The sequence below is a fragment of the Pygoscelis adeliae genome, unplaced genomic scaffold, assembly GCF_000699105.1.
Source record: "Pygoscelis adeliae isolate BGI_AS28 unplaced genomic scaffold, ASM69910v1 Scaffold19, whole genome shotgun sequence".
Classification (NCBI taxonomy): domain Eukaryota; kingdom Metazoa; phylum Chordata; class Aves; order Sphenisciformes; family Spheniscidae; genus Pygoscelis; species Pygoscelis adeliae.
This window is the reverse complement of record NW_008825533.1, coordinates 1,334,682-1,342,576: the sequence shown is the minus strand read 5'-3', so window position 1 is coordinate 1,342,576 and position 7,895 is coordinate 1,334,682.

Below are 7,895 nucleotides of genomic sequence, written 5' to 3'. Positions count from 1 at the left end.
GGGGCCCCTCGCGTCCTGGGCCGGGCTCTTTGAACCCCCTCAGAGGCCGGGGCCCTGGCCCCGCCGCGGGGCAGCGAGCCGGAGGGAATGGAGCCGTCCCGGTTCCACCGTAAAGCCTTGCTTCGCAGTTGGCCTAGCAGTAACGCAGAAGGGTCGCGTCTGCCCCGCCTTGGCGCCCTTCCCGCCCCCGGCCTGACGCGTTCTCCGCCGGTGCCGGCCTCGCCCGGGCTTTCCGCGGGGCAGCAGTCCTTGCTCTGACCTGCGGCGCGTTGTCCGTCAGGGTGGTGTTTCTGCCTCTTCCGACCTTCTGATTTAACGAGTGTGTTGTTTGGCGTCTTGCTTCTTGAGCAGTAAGCCGAATCCTGACATCCACCCCTGTTCTTGTTTTCCAGGAATAGTGTCAGAGGCTTAAGTCCGTTTGCTAATGAAAAGTATGAATGGTGTACGTAGAGTTGACCTAGAGGCTTATTAGCATTGCCATTTATGTTTTCTGTGGTTTCTGCCTTTTCATTCTGCAATACAGAGAATACGAATGAAAGATTTGTATTTGGGTTAGAGTTAAAGCTGTGCTGTGAAATGATCTTCCTCAGCTAAGGTGAAGATCTTTATATGAGCAGTGCAGATAAATTATTTTAAAATTAAGAGGAAAAACAAAGGAATAGCGAAGAGAAGAAGAGGTTTCCCTGTACAAATAAAGGTTTGCATGTAACTTTTACTTCAACACAGAATCATTTTAAGATGAGCATTTTTAAAATTTTTCTTAGAACCACAGAACAGTTTGGGTTGGAAGGTGCCTTTAAAGATATAGTCCAACCACGCTGCCATGGCTAGGGGCATCTTCCACTAGATCAGTCAAAGCCTTGTCCAGCCTGACCTTGACAGGTTATCCATCACCGGTGATGTATACTGTACAGCTTCCACTGAATCTTTTTGTACTTCCCACATATTAAAAGATTAATGTCTCTTGAACTTTCTTATGGTTCAGTTCAAAAAAAGCTCCTAGGCTGCAGATCTTGTCACCAGCAGGAAATTGCTGGAAGTTGCTCACCTGAGCATTCCTCGGCAGATCTTTTAGATGAACCTGTTCTAATTTGTGGCTTCAAGCAGTGAACAAAGGGTTTGCATGATAAGAGGCATAAATTATCTCAGAAGATCTAAAACACATACAGAAAACGAGATAAAAGAAGTTAATACTTCACCTCAAATAAGTGCCTTGAAAAGGTAGGTACTATAGAAGTACAACATCATCTTGCTGTTCTTCATAGTACTTAAAAGCATTTGAGATTGTAAAAGAAAAAGGCAAGAGAACCTTGATGATCAGTGACATGTTATGTTGCTCATTTTAGCACTTACATATAACACTAACGTTTATATCTAGCAAAAAGAATACAGCAAGTGTACGAGATCTTGTGAGAATTTTTTCCTCTGCTTGTCCGTGTTGCTTGTTAGAGGTTACTCTGTATGCTTCAAGGAACCTGAAGTAAGATAGAATCTTTTAATGAGATTTTTCTCATGATTTTATGTCAAAGGAGATGAAAATAAGATTCCTCAGTCTTGCGGTGTTTGAATTTCCTCAGGGAAGACAATAACCCTCATGGCATATCCAGGACTTTGGATTCTCCATAATGCTACCCCTGGTGTCATGGCTCTTTAGGAAAAAAGTTGCTGTCTTGTGGGATTAGCAGTCATGAGCTGTAGTTAATGGCACTTTCTTTTTAGCTGACACTTGACTGAGAGAGGAAACAGCTGCTGTCTGTATATCATCAAATGGAAGAGAGTAGAGCTACACCTCCAATTTGTTCTCTTTCTCTAAAGAAAATGAGCTGCAACTGTGGCAAGCTGGTAGCTCTGTGAATAGCATAATTTCTGAAGCATAATTTCCAAAGGACTTTATCCCTTGGAATTTTCCATCCCATTGTCTCCCAGGCTTCCTTACCAGATCCCTACTAAGCAAGTCAAAACTTGTGCTGTGTGAATGGCCCGCTGCTGCCAAACAGAATATATATAAGCTGGCTCCTACCTGTCTTTTTCTTTATGTGAAAGCACAATTTGTGTTTATTTTTTTCCTGTTCATTGCCAGTGGGTAGAAAAAAATACTATTTTAACTTAAACCAACTTTGAAAGCGGGTAGAAGCTGCTGAATGGATTAAAAAGTTACTGGAAACAGAAGGGATGCAGTATAGTGACACAGCTGCTTAATTTATTTAGAAGCAGAAGATGTATTGTTTACTGACTTTCACAAATCATTGTGTTTATTTTCTCCAAAAGAGCTTTCAGGAGTCTTTAAGTACAAAGTTTTGTGTTTGGCCTATTCAAAGTTATAAGGAGGAATCAATCCTGATTCAAACTTGCTAATAGCTTTGTTTTTCTCATGGCCTAAAGGTAGACAGGATTAAAAACATCTCCTAGTTCATCTTACAGGCTTAAGGTGTCTTTGTATTGTGAATTTATTTCGGAATAATGATGGACAACTTTTTGCATGTTAGTATTATAATGCTATCAGGCATTGAATTTTTTGATTAAGAAGCAATTAGAATTTCAGGGAGTTACAGCTGCAGTAACAAATTTTTCATCTGATAAAGCCTTTGCTACCCAGCTAATCCGATTTTGCTGGGAACCTGAGGATTTTGCTCTTACACCAAAGCTGTAATTCAGGAAGGTGCTAGGACCTCCTTTGCCACCAGTCATGCAACAGCTGACTCACGTCCCTGCACTCGATGCTTGTTGACCCCCATGGCAGCTCTGGCATGGCCCTGGCAGTAGGAGCAAACACCGCTAATTGAGGAGAAAGCAAGAAGGATCTGCTCGCCGTGTACCTTTCCTCCCATCAGAATAGCAAACTTGTCAGACAATTGGAGAGAGGAAAAGAGAAGTAGGAGATGCAGTGTGGCTAGGTAGGGACAGTGAAGTATGTTGTTTACTTTACCACACTAGTAAATCTCATACCATCTGTAACTGCACTTGTAAATAGCAATGCTGCTGTGGAGTAGGCATGTTGTGAGTTACTACTTGAAGTGTTCAGTATGGATACTTCTGTGTGAGTTTACAAGATGTGTAAATACATCATCAATATTTTGCTTTTGTGATTATGGAACAGAAGAAACTATTTGTTCTGCCATTGTAAGGTGCATCTCTTGATCTCATTTGGGAAGAGTAGGATGCAATAAACCTGCTTTTACAAATTTTACCACATACCTGAAAAGTCCGGGAATGACACCAGTTGTGAGAAACCATTTCTTTGCGGAGTGCCAGGCAGTTCTTACTAAACATCTTGGGCATGTTGTCTACTATTAAACTTCTTAATTTTATTCAGTAATAGCATGAGAAGTAGGGATCACATTTTTCCGCAGGCTATTTGTATTTAATAATGGGCTGATTATACATTGTGGATTTGCCACTCATGATCCAAACTCTAAGTTGAACAAAAAAGGAAGTTATAAAATAGTCAATGTCACAATTTAATTTTTTGATTGGCTGCAGCGTTAGACACCGTGCACATCCACTGTAGTAGTTACAGCGTGGAATACATTTTTCTGCTGATGCACAGAGCTTGGTGTTCAAACTCACCAAAAGTTTTCATTTTCAACTTTGTGACAGGGAAAGAAGGGGGAAACAGCTGGCCTCTTGCTAAAAATGTTACCTGTCTTACAGATGCTAAGAATCCAAACCACACACCTGAACTCTGCCAAACAAGAGACCTACAGAGGTTCTGTAGGCCTGCCCAGTGCCATGGGACATGAGAGACTTAGCAGAGCTTTTCATTATGTCTTGACTAACAAGTATGTTTTTTCCTGATAGAGAAGTATTTATTTTTCATGTTTTAAAGAGATGGTTCTATTATTAATGAACAAAAAAAAGTATAGAAAGTGTACATAAAATGTTATTAATTTTTTTTAATTCTTAGGTAAATTAAAAGAGAAGCTTTTTGGGCAGCCTTTAGAACAGAAAGGACATACTATCCCTTTGCTGAATGCAGCAACTTCTTAGGCTTTTTGTAAGGATATTCAGGAATGGAGTTCAGCTTTGAATTGCACAGGCTTTCTGTGGGCATAAGAGACATTCAGAGAAATAGAAGGCATGTGTTTTATTCCTGTTGTGCTATGGAGACACTCTCTAGTTAGTTTTTGATTCTTGCTTGTGAGTTTGGTATGATAGTAGAACTTTCACCATAACATTATTTCCTTAAATTTATCAAACACCGACAGATAGAATGTTAGCTGTATTGCAAATACCAAAGTATTCAATACCACAAAGCAAAAATATTTCAGTGTCTTCCTTTTTGAGAACTTTGACTTTCTTCCATGTCCATGTTTAAATTCCTGTAGCACCTTCTGATACAAACTCATGCTTTTTGCACGCTGCCTTTGTTAGAGTAAGGATGTCATCTGATTCAAAATGTTAGAATGACTCTTACCTCTTCCATTCACACACACAGTTTTTACTGTTTCTTGAGATTCTCTAGTAAATTTGAGGTAAACAAAGTAAGCAGTGTTATGTGCCACTTGAGAAGGGAGAGTTAGCCAATTTGACAGAAACTATGCTGCTCAGTTATCAAAAACACAAGAATGGTACAAGCTTATAATTAGGCAGACTTCTTTGATGAACAGCAAGAGAAGCCCAAACTTACTCATTATGGGAGAAGATGTCTTTTTTTCTTTACACGGATAATTTTTCCCCTTCTGTTCGTCTACTTTCTGGAAATCTCTAGTGTACAGATTTTTAGGGCAGGAGAGGCAAAAGAGCTACAAATCATGATTTATGTCCTTTTAGAGGGCTCTGTGGCAACGACTGAATAACACCTACTCTCTTCATAGTTCCAGATACTACCTTTAGGTTTCCTGTTACTCTGGAGAACATACTTAGCTTCAGCATCCTAAAAAGAGGATTACAGAAATTATTCCTATTATCTAATGGGGGAGGAGAACAGAGAAAAAAAATCCTCTGTAAAATTGCAAACGGTATAACCTGCAAAGAAGACATGAAGGAAAAGATATCTTAAGCTTTTTCTGCCACATCTAACGTAGGTCTATGTTTCTTGAGTAAATATATGGACATACACACCTATGTCCATATATAGCAGTTACAGTACCCTCATAAAAAAGCTTAATATTGTAACTTTTACTTTGTTTTTTATTGTAAGACTTTTTGTGAAATGCTGCATCTGCTAGCTGCTTACACCAAAAGATCAGTTTTGAAACCATTGTCTAGGTATTGGGATAAAGAAGAAGGAATTCAAGTGAGCATGGAACTTCAACATTGTCACTTTGAGGTGTCATTGAAATGTTGGTCTGTGGATTTGAATTGCAGTAAAAAAACCTAAATGTGTTAAAGTCAGGAGAGCTTTTGTAGGAGAGGACAACTGTTTCCATCTGTTAGTTCATTGTCTAATTGTTTAAAGAGATTGGTTATGTTTTAAACAGATGTATTAGTCTTCAGTTGACTGAAAAGCATACATGTTAGTTCCTATGTGCTGTACTTGCCATTGAAATGGGGCAACATACTTCTTCAAGAAATGTCTAGGGGAAAGGTTCCCTATTACTTTAATCAAGCCTTAGCCTAAATTTTATGAATGCAAAAATACATATTTTAGGCAGAACTTTGAGTATTTTAGTCAGAAATGTGAATGAGCATTAAATATTGTACTTAAATTCCTTGGAAACTAAATACTGGGGTGAATGTGCAGTAGACTTAAAGTAAAAAACCGTAATCATGTTGGAACAACCAGTATCTGCTAACTGGATGGTATTTGGATACTTACTGAGCACAAACCAGTTTTGTCTAAACACCTTTTGCTTAGTTCTTCATTGTAGTTTTGCCAATAATCACTTCAAACTTAACTGATTTGCAAGTTTTTTATTTTTCTTACAGTTCTAATTAGTATGCCTCTTTTACAAATGCTTATTTTCCATTCATTTTTATCAGATTACATTTGGCAGCAGTGGGAAAACAAATTATTTTGGAATAGGTTTGAAAATAATGTAATTGTGTGCATGTTTTAATTAATTTTTAGAAATTGCTTTGACCTTCAGGTTGGGAGTAGTCCTACATATTTTATTTCCTATTATTTTTTTCAGTATTATACTCCTAAAAATTAGATTTAGGCTGGGGAAATAAGAATTGTGGTACCTAATGGAAACCTTGGATAATAAGCATTTTCTTTCAGCTTTTTAAGGACCTCTTCATTAAAATTTCATAGATTGATTTCACTTTTCTATGATGGGATTTGAAGCCTACATTACTATTTTAATGTAGGCTTCTGTATTTTTATCAGCACTTGCTTAACAACAGTTTAACTACAGTGTAAGCTCTTGCTCACATTTGAATATGAGAAAGGCAGCTAAACGATCGGCTATCAGCATTTGTTTCTTCGGTTCTAGAGAACATAATCATCCATCAATTTTATAGTATTGCAGAGGAAAAAAGAAAACAAAACTGTTCTAGAAAGACTGTGTATTCTGCAGCATATTACACAAATGTGGTTATAATTTCTTTAGAATATTCCAATAATTTACCTGTGTTTGCCCACATAAATTTATTATTATAATAGTAACTGTGGGGCAAAGTTTAACAACTTGCTGGCACTGTGATGGCCTCTCTTTTTATAGCATGCACAGATGAAATCATGGTCATGCTGCAATCAGAGACAGATAATAATTTTGTAAATACTGAAAGTCTAGGGAAGATTAAGCTTTGGTTTCAGTGTTAAGTCTGTTGAGATAAACTGGGAGAGCTTTTGTTTTAGGCTTTCTACCAACCCAGGGCGACAACGGTATGGGGTTTATGTTGTCCTCCTGCATGGTTTTTTTCCCCTAGAACCATGATATCAGGTGGTTTATTTAATGAAAGTATGTGGGGCGAGGGGAAATTCAGCAGGTCCTTCCATGACACATATAGTTGCATCAAAACTTATGATGCAATTTTTTATAGTGCTACCCAAGGGTTGCATCATTAAGTGGTTCATAATTCTGTGGTGCTGTCTGCAAAGACATGGAACAAATCAGGATCTGAGTCAGAGAATGTAGGAGTGATGGAACGAATAAAAAGTACAGAGGTAGATACAGTACAAAGTCTTGGCTATGGTTATTATTTTCACTGTAGAAAAAAGTTTAGGATCAGTGCATTTATTATGGCTATGTCTGCTGAGGCTGAACACACATTTACTGGTGATTGCTAAAAATTTAGGCAATCATCTGAGTGTGCCCTTTCTTTCAGCACATTGAATTAAATACTCTTATGAAGTGCAAGAGTTGTTGATAACCAGAACTCTGAGCTGCCTCTTTTCTTTTTTTTTTTCTTTCTCCTCAAGTGTAGTAAATTTAGCGCTGACTGAATTGCAGGAGTGACAACATTGTCTATAATCAGGTTGACAGGGGCTGTGCGAATGTTATGGCCCATCAGGATTCCCTTTCTCAGCCACATAGGAAATTTTTCACTCTAAATCAACACTTACTGAAGTATATTAAAATTGAGCTTATACTTTCATATGTTGAACTTCTATTACCATGTACTATTCCATAGATTCGTTTTTTACTCCATCCATAAGCTCCTCCTTCCCTCTCTCCTCGCCCCAGGAAAAGGAGCTGTCGCACCATCTCCTGCTTCTGTGTTGTAGCAGACTCATTGATGGCGTCTTCCAGAGGCAACTGGAGACCATTTCTTTCCTTATAACTCCCTGGTTTGTCCCAGTATCCTCCGCTGACAGCTACACTGTTCAGATGCGGGCTCGGGTGGGAATGCATTCAAATGTCTCTAGCTGTAACGTTTGTCTTCTAACTACCATATATTGGCATGAATATTTCTAATACATGCCACCACTGCTAATCTGAACACAAGAAAACTTTTAAGAGTATTCATTCTTTATGGTGTATTATATGGAATTATTTTTACTAAGATAC